The following is a 19,919-nucleotide window of genomic DNA, read 5'->3' as shown; positions in this document are numbered from 1 at the left end:
GAAAAAAATAAATGTATATTTAAACCAAACACCCTAACATAAACCCTGAGTCTAAACACCCCTAATCTTATGCCCCAACATCTCCAACACCTACATTACACTTATTAACCCCTAATCTGCTGCCCCCAATGTCGCCGCCACCTACATAAATTATTAACCCCTAATCTGCCACCCCCAATGTCGCCGCCACCTACATAAATTATTAACCCTTAATCTGCCACCCCCAATGTCGCCGCCGCCACTATACTAAAGTTATTAACCCCTAAACCTCTGGCCTCCCACATCACTAACACTAAATAAATATATTAACCCTTAACGTAACCCTAAGTCTAACCCTAACCCTAACGTAACCCTAACAACCCCTAACTTTAATATATTTAAAATAATTCTAAATAAAACTTACTATTATAAACTATATAATTCCTATTTAAAACTAAATACTTCCCTGTAAAATAAACCCTAAGCTAGCTACAATATAACTTATAGTTACATTGTAGATATCTTAGGTTTTATTTTTATTTCACAGCTAAGTTTGTATTTATTTTAACTAGGTAGACTAGTTAGTAAATAGTTATTAACTATGTACTAGCTACCTAGTTAAAATAAATACAAAGTTACCTGTAAAATAAAACCTAACCTGAATTACACTAACACCTAACATTACAATAAAATTAAATAAATGAAATTAACAAAATACATTTATCTAAATTATAAAAAAAATAAACGCTATAAAATAAACACAAACACAAAATAAAAAAGAAATGATCAAAAATAAAAATGAATAACTCCTAATCTAACAGCCCTATCAAAATAAAAAAGCCCCCCAAATAAAAAAAACCCATAGCCTACACTAACACCTAACATTACACTACAATTAAATAAATTAAATTAATTAAATACAATTACCTAAATTACAAAAAACAAACACTAAATTACACAAAATAAAAAGAAATTATCAGATATTTTAACTAATTACACCTAATCTAATAGCCCTATCAAAATAAAAAAGCCCCCCCAAAATAAAAAAAAACTTAGCCTGAAATAAACTACCAATAGCCCTTAAAAGGGCCTTTTGCAGGGCATTGCCCCAAAGAAATCAGCTCTTTTACCTGTAAAAAAAAAATACAAACAACCTCCCAACAGTAAAACCCACCACCCACACAACTAAGCCTCCCAAATAAAATCCTATCTAAATAAACCTAAGCTAACCATTGCCCTGAAAAGGGCATTTGGATGGGAATCGCCCTTAAAAGGGCATTTAGCTCTTTTACATTGCCCAAAACCCTAAGCTAAAAATAAAACCCACCCAATAAACCCTTAAAAAAACCTAACACTAACCCCGACAATCCACTTACAGTTTTTGAAGACCGGACATCCATCCTCATCCAGGCGGCAGAAGTCTTCATCCAAGCGGGGAGAAGTCCTCATCGAAGCCGGCAGACGGCATCTTCTATCTTCATCCATCCGGCGCAGAGTGGGTCCTTCTTCAAGACATCTGGCATGGAGCATCCTCTTCTTCTGATGGCTGTTGAAGAATGAAGTTTCCCTTTAAATGACGTCATCCAAGATGGTGTCCCTTACATTCTGATTGGCTGATAGAATTTTATCAGCCAATTGGAATTAAGGGGGAAAAATCCTATTGGCTGTTGCAATCAGCCAATAGGATTGAGCTTTCATCCTATTGGCTGATCCAATCAGCCAATAGGATTGAGCTTGCATTCTATTGGCTGACTTTAATAGCCAAGAGAATTCAAGCTCAATCCTATTGGAAATTGTTCTAATTTCCATCGGTTGTCAATTGTTGGAAATAGGTATGTCCTTTGATATTTGTAATAGGTTTGCTTACTGATGAACTGCAAACCCATATATTTGGCTAATTCTTATATTTTCTCATATTGGTTTCCACTAAATAATATGGCTGTACAACATAGAATGTTTCCTGTCGGCATTTGTCTGATTGTTGGCTGACTCTGCCATAAAACACTTGAATGGCCTTCCTCACACTCTCCAGTTACTATCAGTAATGTTCCAACTGTACACTTATAAACAGTCATCATCGGTGCTGTACAGTTGTGAGTTGAACGGCAAGGTATTGTTTTTAAAAGTTCATCTAAACATGACTCAAACACAATATATTTTTTATCATGCACTATTTCTTCAGGTGTTTCAGTTTCTATAAGGGAATATTTCTCTTCAGATTCAACAATTGAATCGGGCAAAAAAGTAGAATCATGATGGTCAGCATCTATACTTTGTATTGCAGAGAAATCACTTTTTTAAAAACAAGATAAATCGGTACCTTCTATTTCTTCTTGAGCAACTTTAGTATAAATGTATGAGTCTATTGTTTGAGTGGCTATCTCAATTTTGCTAGTTGACAAATTCTCAACTGTAGTATGAACAGAAAAAGACTTAGTTTGATCAAAGGATAATAAGGTAGGTAATAATGAACTTTGATTGTGATCAGTTAAAGCATCACCCATGGTCCTAGTATATTTATCTAATGATTTATTAATGTCGGCAGATGAAGTTGACTTGTTTTTCATAAAGATCAAATTTGTTGTTTGAGTTTTAGCTGTTAAAGTCAAATAAAACTGGTCGAAAACTGTGAATTTATCAACGTATTTCTTTGTTTCAGTATTAGTAATTGTATCAATCATTTTAGGCTTTAGGCAATGACCACAAACATTACATTGATCTATGTCATTTTTATTAAATAAGTTGATGCATTAGATTCTATATTTTCCAACATTGTTGATGTCTCTTCAGTTTCTTCTAGACGTCTTTTTTTCTTGGGTATTGGTAATGTTGCAGATGTTGTGCTAGTATAATCCCTAGATGCTACATAAGTGGACATACTAGAAGTAGATGTGGAAGGCATAGTGGATGTGTACCAGTAGCATAAAATCTTGTAGGGATTTCATCATCTTTAAGATACTTACGTACACAGTGTGTATAGTAAGCATCTGGAGAAAAATGTAATGAACACATACGATGGCGATGAGACTTAAAAGTCAAATACATTTTTTTTTTTTTTGAAAATATTTTTTTTATTGAAGTTTAACACATAAATTTACAAGCAAACATCGCCCTGGGGCAAAAATTACACCAGTGTAAATAATACATTGTCTATAGATTGACATTTTTGGGAAGAGAAAAACAAGATATACATGTACTGATATAATTACACATCAAATCGTAAGCTGAAAAATAGACAATAAGTTTAGGCGAAATGGAATACAACTTCATTTTATGTTATCTGTTTAATATATGATCTCCACAGTACTATAAAAAAAAAAAAATCAATAAAGCATCCAGGTCAGAGAAGTCAAGCTGTGGAGAGTTGGCTTATGTATCAGCCACTTTTGGGCTGAGATTTCCAGGGGGGGGGGATATTCAGCGGGTAAGCACTGCTATACGTATAGGAAAGGGGGGGGTTGAGCCTTATATGAGTATGCAAAGCTTAAGGTTTAAGGTATGAGCTGGGAGATTAGAAATGTCCAAGGAGGGGGAGTCCCAGGGCAGACTAGGGATTATTAAATCTAATAAATAGCGAATTAGGGTATTCCCTGTCAATAAGCTTCTCCGTTATTGGTATGATTGTATCAATAGTGTTGAAGGGAAGTTAGCTATTATAGGGACATTATCAGGACGTAGAATGGCTTTAACCCTGTATAGACTGTGAGCCAGGAGATTGTGAAAGTAGGTTGGTCTAGACCATAGAGCGGGGTAGTTGGAATGTACCCTTATTGGCTTATTTTACTTAGACAGGGGGAGTATACACGCTGTCTAGACCTAATTGAAGCTCTTTATTTCTTTTTATTTATTTTTTTTTCTATTTTTTTATAGAAGCTGTACTCGTAACACAGGCCTTAATAGTAAATAGGTTAATAAATAATAGCAATAAGAGGGGGTGATTGCATCTGTCCAAACAACCAGTGTGGGACACAGAACAAACCTGGGCATGACACCTTGTTTGTATTATACACTCAGATACTCATACACACATAGTAGGTGACAAATATACCTTGCATATAGTTGTTACAATATTAGTATAGAGACTAAACAGTAAGCTGCATGACACAGGAAGGTATAAGTAAGGCGAATTAAGGCAAAAATGATTTAAGTAATGCTCAGATTTTTAGAGTAATAAATATTATAACTAATGTAGAGAGTTGTACTCATAACACAGACCTTAATCATCAGGTATGAAACAAAATATTGGAAGCTGCATTGCCTTGACTCTAGTATGATGGAGATTTTATGTTTAACTATGTACTTCTTGAGGCAGAAGGGTATTAAAAGGAGGGTTCAATTACTAAGCAATGCTGTAACGCTACTTTCTGCCTATATCTGGTACAATATGATCTGCTAATGTACTATTGTGGCGCCTCACTAAACAGCTTAAGCACATATAATTAGATGAGCATGCAAAGCAACATGAGCGGCACCATTAGAAAAATTTGAAGAGATAAAATATTACCATAGCATATACAGTTTTATTTAAATCGTAGGCTCAAGGCAATACATCATTCAGGTATGAGATATAGGGATTTAATATAGGCGAAGCCCTAAGCAACTCCAGGGACAAGCATAGTAGGTTTAGGTAAGGGGTTAAGGAGGAGGAAACTATATGTAATCATGGTCTAAAATACTCCTATGCTAACAACTACATAAACATATATCTCTCTGTTTCAGAATATAGGCTAAACATGCGGTAATTAATGTTTAGAGTGCTCTAAGATGAACACTCACCCCCGATTAGTATTGAGAATTAAGAGGAATAGGTGGTTAGGAACTCTTAGCATGTCCATTTGTACAACAGTGCACCAAAATGATGTACTGTACACCCATTTTAAGCTAAAGGATATAAAACAGTCACCAGTATTCATATATGTTTTAGTTCCTCTCATATGTAGATCTGAAGTGTATAGAGAGAGTTAATTAAACATTCAAGATATGTATGTGAAACAAAGCACTCACACATTAACTATAATACAAGCGTCCCTAACATTAACCCAGGAGGGCTATATAATATCTGTGAGTGTATAAACCAGCAATCAATCATGCCTCCAACAATGTTAAACTGTATCATGAAGAAGCTGCTAAGTACGCAGACATTACCGGTAACACAGTTCTGTGTGAGGGGAATAAATATTAGAGTAGCAAACTTGCTGGTTTCTATGTCTTCGCTTACCCCTAGTATATAGGAGATAAACTAATATAAGGGAAAGAATAGCAAGAGGGATTATAACATAGAAATGATATGACTGGCAGTTTATAGTTTGTCTCAGAGTTAGAGAAGGGTATGTTAGGAGCATCAAAATTCATTCTCGTAGCAGGCTGTTTAAAGCAAAACAAAAGGTCATCTGGTTAAGCCAATAGATCTGTCCTGTAATCATTAGAGATCTCACCCGATTCCAACCTTTAAGGTGCTGAACCTGTACCTGTGAACGCTAACAAATAGACAAGGAATAGTCCCAACCGATAGCCAAATCAGCAAGATCCTGTCATATGCATGATCAGGGGGTTGTTGGCAAGTTGCGGTGAGATGATGGCCGCTGGCGTGGAAAGTGATGTGCGGTGTCAGCCTTCCATGGAGTATCGGAGCCAAGAGCTTACCCATGGATACGTTGGTTGCTGAGGAAGCCGGGTAGCCATGGGTGATGGGGTGTTCCATAGGTAGCAATCGCTTGCTATCCGGCATAAAAGTAAGCACATGTGTCTCGGGCGCGGTCACTTTACCAGAAGCAGACAGAAAGCCAGCAGAGGCGGAGGCCTCTAATCCGAGGTCAGTAGTTTCTCTCTTGGTGTACGCCGCAAGCTGTGCATACCTCACTGTTAGGACAAGTGGTGACTGCATTAGAGTAGAGGGATCCTTATCTGACGCTACAGTACCTTGCACGGATGGTACAAGCTGCGCGGCGCCATTTGCCATGCTGATCTGCTTGATGGAAACTTGTAGGTCAGTGAAATTATTGTCCATCTTACGAGCCAGCTCTAGTACCATGGAGTGTAGTGATGCGTGTAGACTCTCCATCCTGTAGAATGAAATCTTTAGCTCAGTTGTGCATCAATCTAGAACTGCTTCTCCTTCCTTTAGTAGCAGATCTGTTATAGGCCCCAAAAGCCTGGGTATTTCCCAGCTAAAAGAGGCAAGCAAAAGTTCTACCTCTGTGCCAGTTCCCCTAATGCTGCAGAAAATGTCCTGCAAATGCTAGCCAAGTTTTTGAGGCAAATTTCAGAGGATTAGTCCAATATTCACCTTTATATTTAATAAAATATAGCAGGAGCTCTCTTAAGCACATCTTCCCTGTTTGGCTGCTGGCTCCGCCCCCCTCCAAATACATTTTTTTAAATAATTTCTTCTAAGCTTTGTTCATATTGCTTTGTATGTTTGAGCCAAAGTCTTACCCTCTCAACATTGTTAGGAAAAACATGTAAAGAAACAGCAGGGTTTGATTGGCCCTTTCTGTTTGTGCTAGGGCATCCCTCCACTATGCAGGCTGGTATATTATTCTTTATTATGTCTGCAATAAAAAAATAAAAATACATTCAAATTAATAAAAATGAAATAGTAAACATTAGATTAATTATTTCTATAACTTATAGGTTTAGAATAGAAAAAATGTATACATTTATAATTATTAATATTATTATTATAATAATAATAATAATGAATGTGAGGATTGAAATTTTTTTTTTTTTCAAATGTGACACTATTACATCAGTAGAGGTGATAATGGTGTTGTCAACAGATATAGAGAGATTGGGTTTGTAGATTTTTGAAGAAGGGGGTGAAATAAAAAAAGTATATTATGAGATATTTAAATTGATAACATTTTACTTTTTTATGTTTTATTCTGAACAATTTAATATGAATCCATTGAAGGCTGCATTCTAAATGATTATGTGTGTTTAATGTTTCTTTAACTAGAGGACCAATTATTTTCTACATCCAGGATTTGCTTTGTTCTTGCTTAATTATGTAGATTCATATACAATGGAAGGCTCCACTGGGCTGAATGTTTTGCTTTTGACATTTATCTAAGATGAGCTGAAGAATGTAATCCAGACCTAAGAGATTCTTTCCCATTAAAGGGCTTTTTACATTAAAAATGAAATGCTCTAATTAAATACATTTTTAAACAAAATAACTATACCATATGTTACACTCAGCCGTGAACCAGTTTATACCCCTGTGCAAACATTTTTAAATTATTATAAATAAAAATATTGACACAGACAACATCTTCTCACAAGGGGGAGCATACTCGCAACAAAGACAACCGGTAACAACAGGGGTATTGGGTGCAAGAGATTTATACACTCCTGTAATTAAAATGGCCCCCGCAGAGGAAATCGCACCACAAAATAATATAGACTCCCGCATGGCCAGATTTGAAGAATGGTGTGAACGACTTATTGCTGGAGCTCCATATGATTACTTGATGAGTCGATGGAATGCCGTGAGCACAGTGAATGCACCTAATGAGGGCGAGAAAATTACGTTGTCACCAGAATCAGACACATGGCAGGACAACCTCTGACACCCGGTGATCAAGCCTGCAATACTGCATAAGCTACAGCATAGGGAGGCAAAGTTGGAGACATTATATGGAACATCGCCTGAGTGCCCAGACTCAGGATCCTGGCTGAAAACAAAGATCACCATTAAAGCGGACGCTGGGGAAAGCTGGCTACAAGCGGGAGAACGACCACCACATAGTGCAGCCGAGGGGGAGTCAATGGGGACACCCCACGAAGCCAAGACAGCAAACCGGAATTACCCCAGGGCTCCTAACACTGTTTTGCACAAGAAGGTTGTACACATAAAGCCAGCTCTTCTTACAAAGGGAACACCGGAGGAACCAGAAGCCTGCCGCAAACAACTTGGTCATATCTTGCTCCCTGGAAATCACGTTGGGACACTAGAACAGAGTGACCAGAACAAACAATCGATCTTGGGGCACTGCACCAACGGCTTCCAGGATCTCTTCCATACAGCGGGGAAAACCCAGCCTCTGTCAGGGACAACTTCTTGGGGCTAAACTTTGAGAACAGATGATAATGCTATATTCACCCCTTGTCACACAATAATAGTGAGGACATTGCCGGGACATTCAAGTATGTTAAACTGTTTTTGATCTGTTGTTTGTTTCTTGAATCTTCGTACTCTAGCTGAGAAACGGCAGGATAGATAGTAGTGAGCAGGAGGGAGATACATATAATAGAGCAGAACCAGCTTGCCTTCATTGCTGCCTACGTTATACCATAAATAATGCCAAACCGGGAGTCCTATGCAGTATGTATTGAATTGAATGCTCTAGCTTCCTCCTGGATGTTTTATTTAATCAGTTTATACTCTATAGTTCTGCTGTACTGTATTTTATGTATTATATTGTTAACACTGTTCTCACATTAGAAAGGCATATCCACTGCTTAGAGGCTCTATCATTCCTTCATTATACATGCACAGTATTGAAACACCCCCTTCTCCACGTGGCTAGCGGCCGAAGCCGCGGGAGAGGGCATGAAAAGAATAGTGCGGAGAATGAGGGATAATTATGTAATATCATGAGGTTAGGATCCAGAGCAGACAAGATCTACACATTTAAGTCCACATCCCTTGGAGATTTAGAAAATGATGCTTCCTGCAGCTACCTATCTCCAGGATTAATATTGCAGTCTGCATTCCACCGACCCTGAACAATAAACAGGGATTATTAATCAAACATTAGACTAGTCACCAGTCCCCAACCTTAGTAAACACTTTGGGTTGCATGATCCTAGCTATGTACTTATAGATCCCCTCCAGCGGGGTGGGTGTGCTCCTTCCCTACACCCAACATAGATTTGCATAGGGTGCTATAAAAATAAAATGAACATTGATGTTATAAGGTGTGGTATTGGCTTTTAAGTTAAAAGCTTCAGAATATATTGTTAATATGGTTATTGACTTGTTTTACCTATCATTTCCCTACTTGCCCTTTTACATATATATATATATATATACTAAAAATTATAGACCCAAAAGTGGTCTGAACTGAAGCAATTAGGGACAATAAAAATAAGAAAATGAGGGTTGTAACTTAAGATGTACAAAAATGCATGATTGTATTTTTAATGAGCAATGTGTGTATTATTCTTCTGCATTTCAACACTACTGTATACTATTAAGTAATAAATGTATTGTACAACTCCTCAATAAAAAATTAATAAATAAATAAAAATATTTTTTTCATCAGTACATCTACCAAAATAAACCCAAAAACCTTATTTTAGGATTTGACACCCATATTGTTTAATAAAAATGAGTAGATATAAATATATTATCTAACCATATAAATATTAGATGCTTTTTTAAAAAAATTGCACAAAAATCTGGTTTAGGTGCATTTACAATCCCTGTCCAAACTCGCTCAACCACGCAAAAAGTATTAAACTGGTAAATAAAATACAGTAGTTCCAAAATTCGTACTAAATAGAATACTACAAAATATCATCTATTTTTGCACTCATCAAGTTTTATCATTTATTTATAGCTACAGCATTTTTTATTAGTTAAAAGAAACATGGAACTGTGAACCCCAACATCAACAATACAATGAGCCTAGGGGTTTCTTCCAAGAGATCATTGCTATGATGATCACTTGATAGCTAAAAGGATGTCAATTTGTCAAATTCTTTATTTGAATGTTTGAATGGTTTGATCTCACTCTTTCAAATATGGGTCTTCTGATATATTTCCATATTGAAGGGGTAATAAAGACTTCTTAAAGGGATATGAAACACCCACTTTTTATTTCATTATTCAGACAGAGCATACGATTTTAAACAACTTTTTAATTTACTTGTATTATCAAATTTACTTTGTTCTCTTTAGATCTTTTGTGGAAAAGGATGCATGCTTAGGAGCCGGACAATTTCTGGAGCACTGTATAGCAGCAGTTTTGGAAGAATGTTATCCATTTGCAAGATCACTAGAGGGCAGCACTATTTTCTGCCATATAGTCTTTCAGATGCCTACCTAGCAGGTAGACTAACAAGGACCCCCGGGCAGGGCTGGATTTACATCTCAGGCACAAAAACCTGAACTATTAGATGTAAAATATTAAAGCTTAAGATAATTACATTTACCCTTTTATAGAGATACACAAATACATACACCTATTGCAATATTTGTTGTAATGGAAGCTACACCAATAATCAATATTCACTTAACTCAAATGGCCATACAATTTCTATTATGTATAACAAAAACAAATCATGTTAAACTTTTAATGCAAAATATTCTAAAGAAAAACCTATTTAAAGGGGCATAAAATGTGACAGTTTGATAGGGCATTTTAATATTGCACTAGTACTTGCACAGAAGTGTGTTAGCCTCTTGCAAAAGAGTTAAACACATAGGGGCCTATCTATCAAGCTCCGAAAGTAGCTTGACGGCCCGTGTTTCTGGCGAGTCTTCAGACTCGCCAGAAACAGCAGTTATGAAGCAGCAATCACAAAGACCGCTGCTCCATAACCTGTCTGCCTGCTCTGAGCAGGCGGACAGATATCGCCAGAATTCAACCCTATCGAGTACGATTGGGTTGATTGACACCCCCTGCTGGCGGCCGATTGGCCGCGAGTCTGCAGGGGGCGGCGTTGCACCAGCAGCTCTTGTGAGCTGCTGATGCAATGTTGAATACGGAGAGCATATTGCTCTCCGTATACAGCGAGGTCTGGCGGACCTGATCCATACAGTCAGATTAGGTCCGCCAGACCTTGTTATATAGAGGCTATTGTCAATGTCAGTTCTGAGACAGCAATACACATCTGTGCAGACCCAGATGGGCTCATAGGACATGTTTACTGACAAGCCATTAGTGTATTGTTTTTCTGGAGATGACTTTGACTATGTGCTTAAGATTTTGTTGGAGTTAAACACAGTTTTGGGTAAACAATAGCAATATTAAAACTTGCAGCATTCAAGCTCATCAACAACCTTTGCAGCCAGTGGAAGAAAATATAAAATGTAGGTCTTTTTTTCCACTACATGAAAAAAATCAAATACACACAGATGTTAAATTTATTTTGTTCTGTAATATAAATATAATATGATGTTGCTCTCAAAGGAAAAATGGAATGTTGTAGATTATATGTAATCCAGGGGTCAACAAATGTGTTTTTATTTAGGAGTTCTACTTTTAGGACCCAGACAGTGGTATTTGTATATAGATCTATAGTAAATAATCCAGAAAATTTGGAGTCACGAGTGAGTGATAAAATTCAATTTACCACAAAACACAAACATACCACACTCACTTGATAAAAGAACAGATGAACAATTTTTAATGTGATGTGTATGTTTATACTGTTTATATATATATATATATATATATATATATATATATATATATATATATATACACACAAATATGCCATGTGAGTGGTTTACACACATACACATTTTTATTTTGCTAGTTAACCTTTAGTAATCAAGCTCTTCATTTATAGCAACAGCCTTACAGTCTACAAACATCGTTGTCAAAGTGCCCTACAGGCTGTAAATTACATGACCCCTCTACTAGGTAATTCTGAAATAAAAAACACACCACACACTTTCTGGGTTACAAAGGCCGCAGCTATTATTTATTAAATACTTAGCATGAAATAAATAACCAAAACAAATAACCCAACTAGTGCTTGCCCCACCAGCAGCCACAATTTATTCAGCTAAAAATTCCCCACCTATTCCTCTCCTGGTCCCCCAGGAGGTACCCCACTTAATTTGCTAGTCCACTAGGCAAGCACTCTGCCTCATCTCAGCTGTGACAACTGCTCCTCCACCTTTCCAATCATACAGGGAGGGAGGGAGCTTCTGCTCGCACGTCCGCTCCAACTTCACTTTGGCACCTTCACTTAGCCACTCCCACCTCTTATGAATAACTTTTCCCAGGCTCCACCTCAAGCACCACCTTCCATGTCACTACCAATCCTCTCAGTACCTATACAGGGGTCAAATGCCCCTCCCCTCTACTTCGGTCGGTCCAGGGATTCCATGACCCCTCTACTAGGTAATTCTGAAATAAAAACACACCACACACTTTCTGGGTTACAAAGACCGCAGCTTTTATTTATTTAATACTTAATATGAAATAAATAACCAAAACAAATAAAGCAAGTACCCAACCAGTGCTTGCCCCACCAGCAGCCACAATTTATTCAGCTAAGCAATGCCCCACCTATTCCTCTCCTGGTACCCTAGGAGGTCCCCCACTTAACTTGCTAGTCCACCAGGCAAGCACTCCGCCACAGGCACAGCACACTGCCAAGCCCCGCCAACCAACTTCAAAGCATTTGCAACCCCTTCTTTCATATTAAAATTAAATAAATGCAACCCCACCTTGTTTAAATGAACCCCGTCCCTTAAAAAGAAACATTTTCCCGATTCCCCCTCAAATTGAACATGTCTAAGTGACAAACCATTAAACCTGCTAATAAACGTACTCATCATCCTATTTACCTTCCTGCAAGAAGCATCCAGCTTCTGTGTATCCCACGCCGCTCTCCAATTTATCCTGGTCTCTATCTCAGACCAGATCATCACTAAATTCGGGAACAGCAAAAACAATCTCCTGACATCCCATTTCATTCATTCTACTAAATCTCTCTGGGACTTAAAGCCCAAATTGTTACCCCCCAAATGGATTAGTAATATATCAGGTGGGTGAAACAATCTAGCATATTCTACAACCTTAACAATTAATTGGTCCCACTTCATGCCTCTGACTCCAAACCAGCGTAAACTGACTGCCTCAGTAGAAAATCCCAGCTGAACCCCATTTTTTTTTCACTGCTGCTGCCTTCCTAGCCCAATATATGTAGGAGCGACCAATCAACCAGCACTGGATGGGACCTAAAGGAGACAAAAACAAAACAAACAGAAGAACTAAGATAACTCTGGCCTGACATATGACCTATACCTATTAGATGACCATCTCCCAATTCTCCTAATCTCCTCCACCCCCATACCCAGTGAGAAGGCCTCTGTAGCTGCCCCAATTCTAAATGAATGAGTTCCAAATTTCCTTGGAGACAGTCCCATACTGCCTAAAACTTTCCTAAACACTGACAGGAACTGTAAGTGAGATAATGAGGATCCATCCAAACGAATAAACAATAGACCCCCCCCCCCACTGCGGCCTGTACCCAAGATACTCCATCATCCGAGCCACTGTGCAACATGGACCCCCCATCACTTATAGCTTTATCTGGATACCTTTTCCCCCTTGGTCTGTTTTTGACCTCCTCAACCAAATAGATAACATTTCCCCACACACTACCACATCTGAAAATTGTATCCCCCCTTTTTCATGCTTATTCCTACTAACCAATTCGGACACTCTGAATGCCCCAAAAAATGTCACAACAAACGCCACCTGAAATAAGGATTTCTTGTACTGTGAGTTACAAACTTTCTGCAATTTTTTCACCGTTAGCTGTAACACTGAAAACACAACTTGGCGTCTGCCGTCCGCCTCCACCCTTCCCCTGCACAAGCTTCTGGCTGCAAGTCTAACCATAATGTTTTTAGTGACGTCCTCCCACCCCATCAATTGAAAAAAAGAAAAGCCAACCGCTAACCTTCTACCTCCCACCCCATCAATTGAAAAAAAGAAAAGCCAACCGCTAACCTTCTACGACCCATTGATCTTGACACGCCAACCTTCCTCCATTCCTGCATCCAGTCTAGCAGGTCTGTCGCTCTGCCTTCGTTAGCCACCACCAGACTGTCCTGCAAAAATTGTCCCCATAGGAACCATACCTGGAAATATGAATTCCACGTCCCTGGAGCGAGAGCTCCCCTCACCATCCTCAGTCTGTCACAAAAGCCAGGTCCCAAAGTGCCTTTGGGCACTCCTCCTATTGTTCCTCTGCCTGTGGTGCTAGATTCCACTGCAAATGGGAGAGAGCATAAGCAATTTCATTAAACTTTCCAGGTGTGTGCACAGCTTTAAACAAAACATTGCACTGCAAACATTTCAACACAAAAATGTGTAACAAATGTACAACAAGAAGAAACGAAGCAGACAAACGGTTTATCGCCATCACCACACCCATGTTCTCAGAATGAAACGTCACTCGCTTATCAGATAACAGGTCAGGTCAGACATGCAGCGCAACCACCAAAGGAAACAACTCCAGATCCCCCCAAGCTCTTGGCTATTGTCTCACACACCATTTTTCATGCAGAAAAACTCCAAAGCCTATTGCCCCCGAAGCATCAGTAAACAAATGAATGTCCGAATCCATTACATACACCACCTGCACCATTGCCCTATCATTAAATTCTTTTAAAAACTGCCAATACAATCCTCAAGTCTTCCTTATGTTCCTTCTTCAAACAAATCATGTGAAAAGGCATCTTAGCCCCCTCAGTTGCCACTGACAATCTCCTTGTGAAAACTCTCTGCACTGAAATGATCTTACAAGTGAAGTTGAATTTTTCGATCAACGACTGGAATTCTTTCATCTGCAGATTTTGCTGCCCCAACACCCTTTCAATAGTAGCTAATAAGTCCTCCACCTTATCTTCCGGCAAGCTACACTCTATCCTCCATGTATCAATGTTTATGCCCAAAAAACTGAGGCTTGTTGTGGTGCCTTATGTCTTCTCCTCGGCCACCGGTATTCCAAACTCCTTTGCCACCTCCATGATGGCCTCCATCAGCCGTCTGCACACTGTCGATCCATCTGATCCAACAAACAAAAAACTGTCCAAATAATGGACTATCGACCCAAATCCCGCCCTCTGTTTTACTACCCATTCAACAAAGCAACTAAACTTTTAAAGTAGGAACAGGAAATTGAACAACCCATGGGAAGACAAAGATCCACAAATTATGACCCCTGAAAGAAGCAACCCAAGATGTGATGACACCTAGGGAGCACTGGCAACACTGGCCGAAACACAGATTCAAAACCCACCTTTGCCATCAGAGCGCCGGCCCCGGCCTCCATCAACAAGTCCACTGCTCTATCAAATGAAGCGTATCAGACTGCCACAAATTCAGGGTCAATCCCATCATTAACCAAAGCTCCTTTTGGGTATGACAAGTGGTGGATCATGCAAAATTGCCCTAGAGCTTTTTTAGGTACCACCCCCAAAGGAAAAATCCTCAAGTTCCCCAAGGGAAGCTCCAGAAAAGGGACCTGCCATCCTACCCAAAGAGACCTCCTTCTAGCACAATCTCCGGAAACTGTTTAGAAGATTTCAAATTCCCATGTACTGTCCATTCCCCCCCTCAACAAACATAATCCAGAACCCAGAACTAAAACCCATTAATAAAATCTCTGCGTCCCGCTGCTGAAATCTCCCACTAGCTTACTGTTCTAAACAAGGGACTATCTTTTCAACCCTCACCGGAGTCTGCACCCTGTGTACCCATGTACCCTGGCTTACCAACCTGCTTACCCTGCTTAAAGCATTTGGGGAAGGTGTGGACACCTCTGCAACCCGAGTGTTTATACTTAAAACTGGAAACAAAGTTCCTTTCTGATTGCTGTACTTGTTCCAGTGCCCCCCACTGAGCCTGCTCCCCCAGCCCCACGAAAGGACTGTCCGCCCCTTAGAGATGTCATCATCTCCAACCAAATTCCCATGTCACGGTCGTCCCACTTCATATCCAGGTGAACCTCTATCCTCTGGCGAAACTGCTCGTTGTATCGCCACCAGTCCATCCCGCCGTATGTTTGATAAGCTGCTGCAAATTCATTGAAATAGCAGAATAGAGTGGAACTCTGTTCAGGGAATTTTTTCGCAATCACGCTGGCTAGAATGCAAAAGGCCCGTGACCAATTACTAAATGTCTTCAGCAGCTTCCTATATCTCTTCTTCCTCTCCTCCTCTTCCTTCTTCCCTTGTTCCCTATTTGTGTCCTCCTTTATTTCCACAAACTGATTAAAGGGCAGCAAAGAGAAGATCTACATTAACTCCCATTTCCAAATCTTTTCCTTTATCTCTTGTGCTAAATGAATGCCCAGTGGCCCTATTATGCAGAGACAAGGCCTACGAAAAGCCACCTCAGCCACCCTGATCCCCTGCTTCAGTACCGCCTGTCGCTGCACCCATGCCCCCTGTGACTTCAACCCCTTGACAACTTGCTCCTGTTGTCTCTTGTACATTCCAAACCCCAAGCACCCCATCTCTAACTTCGGCCCTAGTACCCCCACCTTGTTTCAAAATCTGATCCACCAGTTCCTTCAAACCCCTTAAAATTGTAGAGTTCTGTTCCCCACTCCCAGCAGCATGACAATTAACATTTTGTGCCACGTTTCCAGACACCTCACCTGAAGTGCAGGGTGCCTTAGCTGGTCCTGCCCTGCTGTCACATCTCCTTCCAGGCTCTACTCCAGTCGCTCTCCCTGTCCTTTCCTCAGACCTCCCTTCTGACCTCCTGCTGTCTTCTCATCGCAGTCCTGGAGACCTCGTCCTGGTGTGGGCCCCATGCTGTTGTTGACTGTTCCTCCCCCTGGGAGTTCTTTCCAACCTCCCCCATATTGGCATGCTCTTCACACTCCTCCCCCTTCTGTCATCCACAGGCGACCAGGATCGCCCTCGCCAGCTGTCCGCTCCTGTACCTCCTGTGACCGTGTACAGCTCCTGTCTGTGAAGTAAAAGAACATTCAGGACCAGCCAAACCAGACCGCCCCGTACACCTCCTTACCCCAGAGTCGTCCCTCCTCATCCTCTGATCCCTGTCCTGTCTAGGACCCCCCGCCTCCCTTCCTGTCCCAGCAGCACCAGGAGACATGAGCTGTAACAATTGTGCTAGAGCCCTCAGGTCACCCACCAGGCCCACCGTATCCGGTCCCGCTACCACGGTCTCCCTGTGCATCTCCTCCTCAAATTCATTAAACAAATCACCCAAGAATATCATGTCCATGTTCACATCGTTTGGATCCAAGTCCTGAGCTGGTGCCTCCTTAACAGAAGACCCACCATCACCAGCTCCCATTCTCTCTGCAGCAAACAATAGAGGGCAAGGGGGGAAGGGGGGTTAATAGAATGCATATTAATTCATATCTCAAAGTCCTATTATCCCTATACATCAAGGAAAGCCCCCACCCCACACCCTCACCCCAGCCTCAAAAAAACCCTCCCTCCAGGGCCAGGAACCATCCCTATCTATGAAAACATATACCTCCCCATCCCTAAACCCCTTATATGCTACCCATACCAGGATGCCTAAAGAAATGTGCCACAGCAGGATTTATATTTTACGCCTGCATTGTGCAATGCCCTGGAGCAAATATACCTGGAGCCCCCAAACTGCCCTCCTTTAAAACCCCTCCCCAGAGAGGATCACCCCCCAAAAAATATCCTCCCCGCATGTTCCCCCCAGCTAAGATAATTGCCCCTTTGGCCACATATCCGCTACTTCTAGGGGGCCCCCAACACCAAAATATTATTAAAAAATGTATAACACCCCTGCATCTATCAGCTCTGCCCACCATGTTAGAGATACAGCAAGACCCATCCACCAGACCTAAGCTCCAAGATACAGTTGCTGGGGCCTTAACCCATTAAAGTCCACTAAGTCTGAGCCAACCTACATCACCTGCGTCACTCCCTACTACCAACAACCCATCATGGCTAACATGCCCTGGACTTGCTCCAAGGAACCGCCAACTCTCCCCCTGGGCCCTCTCCATTCCCCGGCCTACCTCCTTCCTGCGCCACTCCAGTTTGAGGCCTCTGCTCCATTGTCCACTCCCCGTGTCCTCCACCCGGGTGCCAGGCGAGGACGTCACCACACCCGCCTCCATCCTCACCTCCACCAGCTTGCCTGAAGTTGAAGGCCTCGCCCAGGTGGAGCTCCTGCCATTCTGTGCTTCCGGCCCTGATGCTGATGTCCTCCTGTCGCTCCCCCTTCATGCACTAGCGACTCTAGCTAATATGCTTCCTCTCAGCACCGGAATTAGGCACTCTGGAGGTCTGGCTCTCCTTACCGGTCTGGCCCTAGCCCTGCCTCTTCCTGACAATCCTGAGTCCCCTCCTGGTGTAGCCCCTGTGATGCCCAGCTGCTCCATAACTCATCCAGTTCCCCTGGCTTGGGCCAAGGCTGTTACGGCCTGCAACAGGTCCTGTATAGCTGCCATGGCACTCAATGCTGTGCTCTCCTCCTGATAAAACCATGCAAGTAGATTAGCTTCTGCTCGCACGTCCACTCCAACTTCACTTTAGCGCCTTCAGTTAGCCACTCCCACCTCTTATGAATACCTTTTCCCAGGCTCCACCTCAAGCACCACCTTCCATTCCACTACCACTCCTCTCAGTACCTATACAGGGGTCAAATACAGGGGTCCCACATAATCTCCTCACCTCCAAGGCTTTTATAGAACAAAAACATACATCCTGAAGCAGAAATTAACCCCCTGGCTATCAAAATGCACTACAGCACATACCAAGTGAATACACTGCAATCCTCTCTGGTAGCCAAGGGGTTAAAGTGTGCTCTGCTTGTTATGTTGTCATTCTAGGCAGCATTAGAAGCCTGTCCTGAAGTCTTCATTCTAACAACAAAAAGTGTCTGTTCTACAGTTATCAGCACGGAGCTTGGCTGTGTGATGGAGGCAACAGAATACATAAAATATAAGTGGAACTAAACATGCCTGGCAAAAATGGGAGGGGTTTAGTTGTAATCTTTGCCCCTCCCTCCTTCATGGCTCGCTGGAGTGCTGTAACATATTCCCAATTAAACACTCGACTCTGTAAGCAGCTGGCAGCGCAATTCTTACTAAAATGAATGCCCTCAGAATTTTTTTTTTAAAAAAAATCTTAAAATACACTGACTACAGGCAGGCGCCCCTCACTGCAATGCGCCTGTAGGCACATGCCTACTGTGCCTAATGAGAAATTCGGCCCGGGCAAAAGTGTGGCAGGGCCCCCCACCCCCTTTTTGCTCCTCCTACCTACCTCATCTGCCCCACCTCCAACCTAATGCCCCTCCCACCTCTGGTGCCCCTCCCCCACCATGTTTTTAATTGCCATATAAAGAGAGACAATTTTTCTACACAGTTATTTGAGTTGTTAACATTAATGGCATGGAAATATGGCATGCATTGAGGGGTTGTGATTCAGTTACTTCAACACATAACAGACAACTGCTAGACACAGTGGCCTAGATTTGGAGTTTGGCGGTAGCCGTGAAAACCAGCGTTAGAGGCTCCTAACGCTGGTTTTAGGCTAACTCCGGTATTTGGAGTCACTCAAAATAGGGTCTAACGCTCACTTTTCATCCGCGACTTTTCCATACCGCAGATCCCCTTACGTCAATTGCGTATCCTATCTTTTCAATGGGATCTTTCTAACTCCGGTATTTAGAGTCGTGTCTGAAGTGAGCGTTAGAACTCTAACGACAAAACTCCAGCCGCAGGAAAAAAGTCAGTAGTTAAGAGCTTTTTGGGCTAACGCCGGTTCATAAAGCTCTTAACTACTGTACTCTAAAGTACACTAACACCCATAAACTACCTATGTACCCCTAAACCGAGGCCCCCCCACATCGCCGCCACTCGATTAAATTTTTTTAACCCCTAATCTGCCGACCGCCACCTACGTTATACTTATGTACCCCTAATCTGCTGCCCCTAACACCGCCGACCCCTGTATTATATTAATTAACCCCTAATCTGCCCCCCACAACGTCGCTGCCAGCTACCTACAATAATTAACCCCTAATCTGCCGACCGCAAAGCGCCGCCACCTACATTATAGCTATGTACCCCTAATCTGCTGCCCCTAACACCGCCGACCCCTATATTATATTTATTAACCCCTAATCTGCCCCCCTCAACGTCGCCTCCACCTGCCTACTCTTATTAACCCCTAATCTGCCGAGCGGACCGCACCGCTACTATTATAAAGTTAT

Source organism: Bombina bombina, chromosome 6 (assembly GCF_027579735.1).
Source record: "Bombina bombina isolate aBomBom1 chromosome 6, aBomBom1.pri, whole genome shotgun sequence".
In the NCBI taxonomy this organism is placed as follows: domain Eukaryota; kingdom Metazoa; phylum Chordata; class Amphibia; order Anura; family Bombinatoridae; genus Bombina; species Bombina bombina.
The sequence above is the reverse complement of the archived record's forward strand: the minus strand, read 5'-3'. Positions refer to the sequence as shown.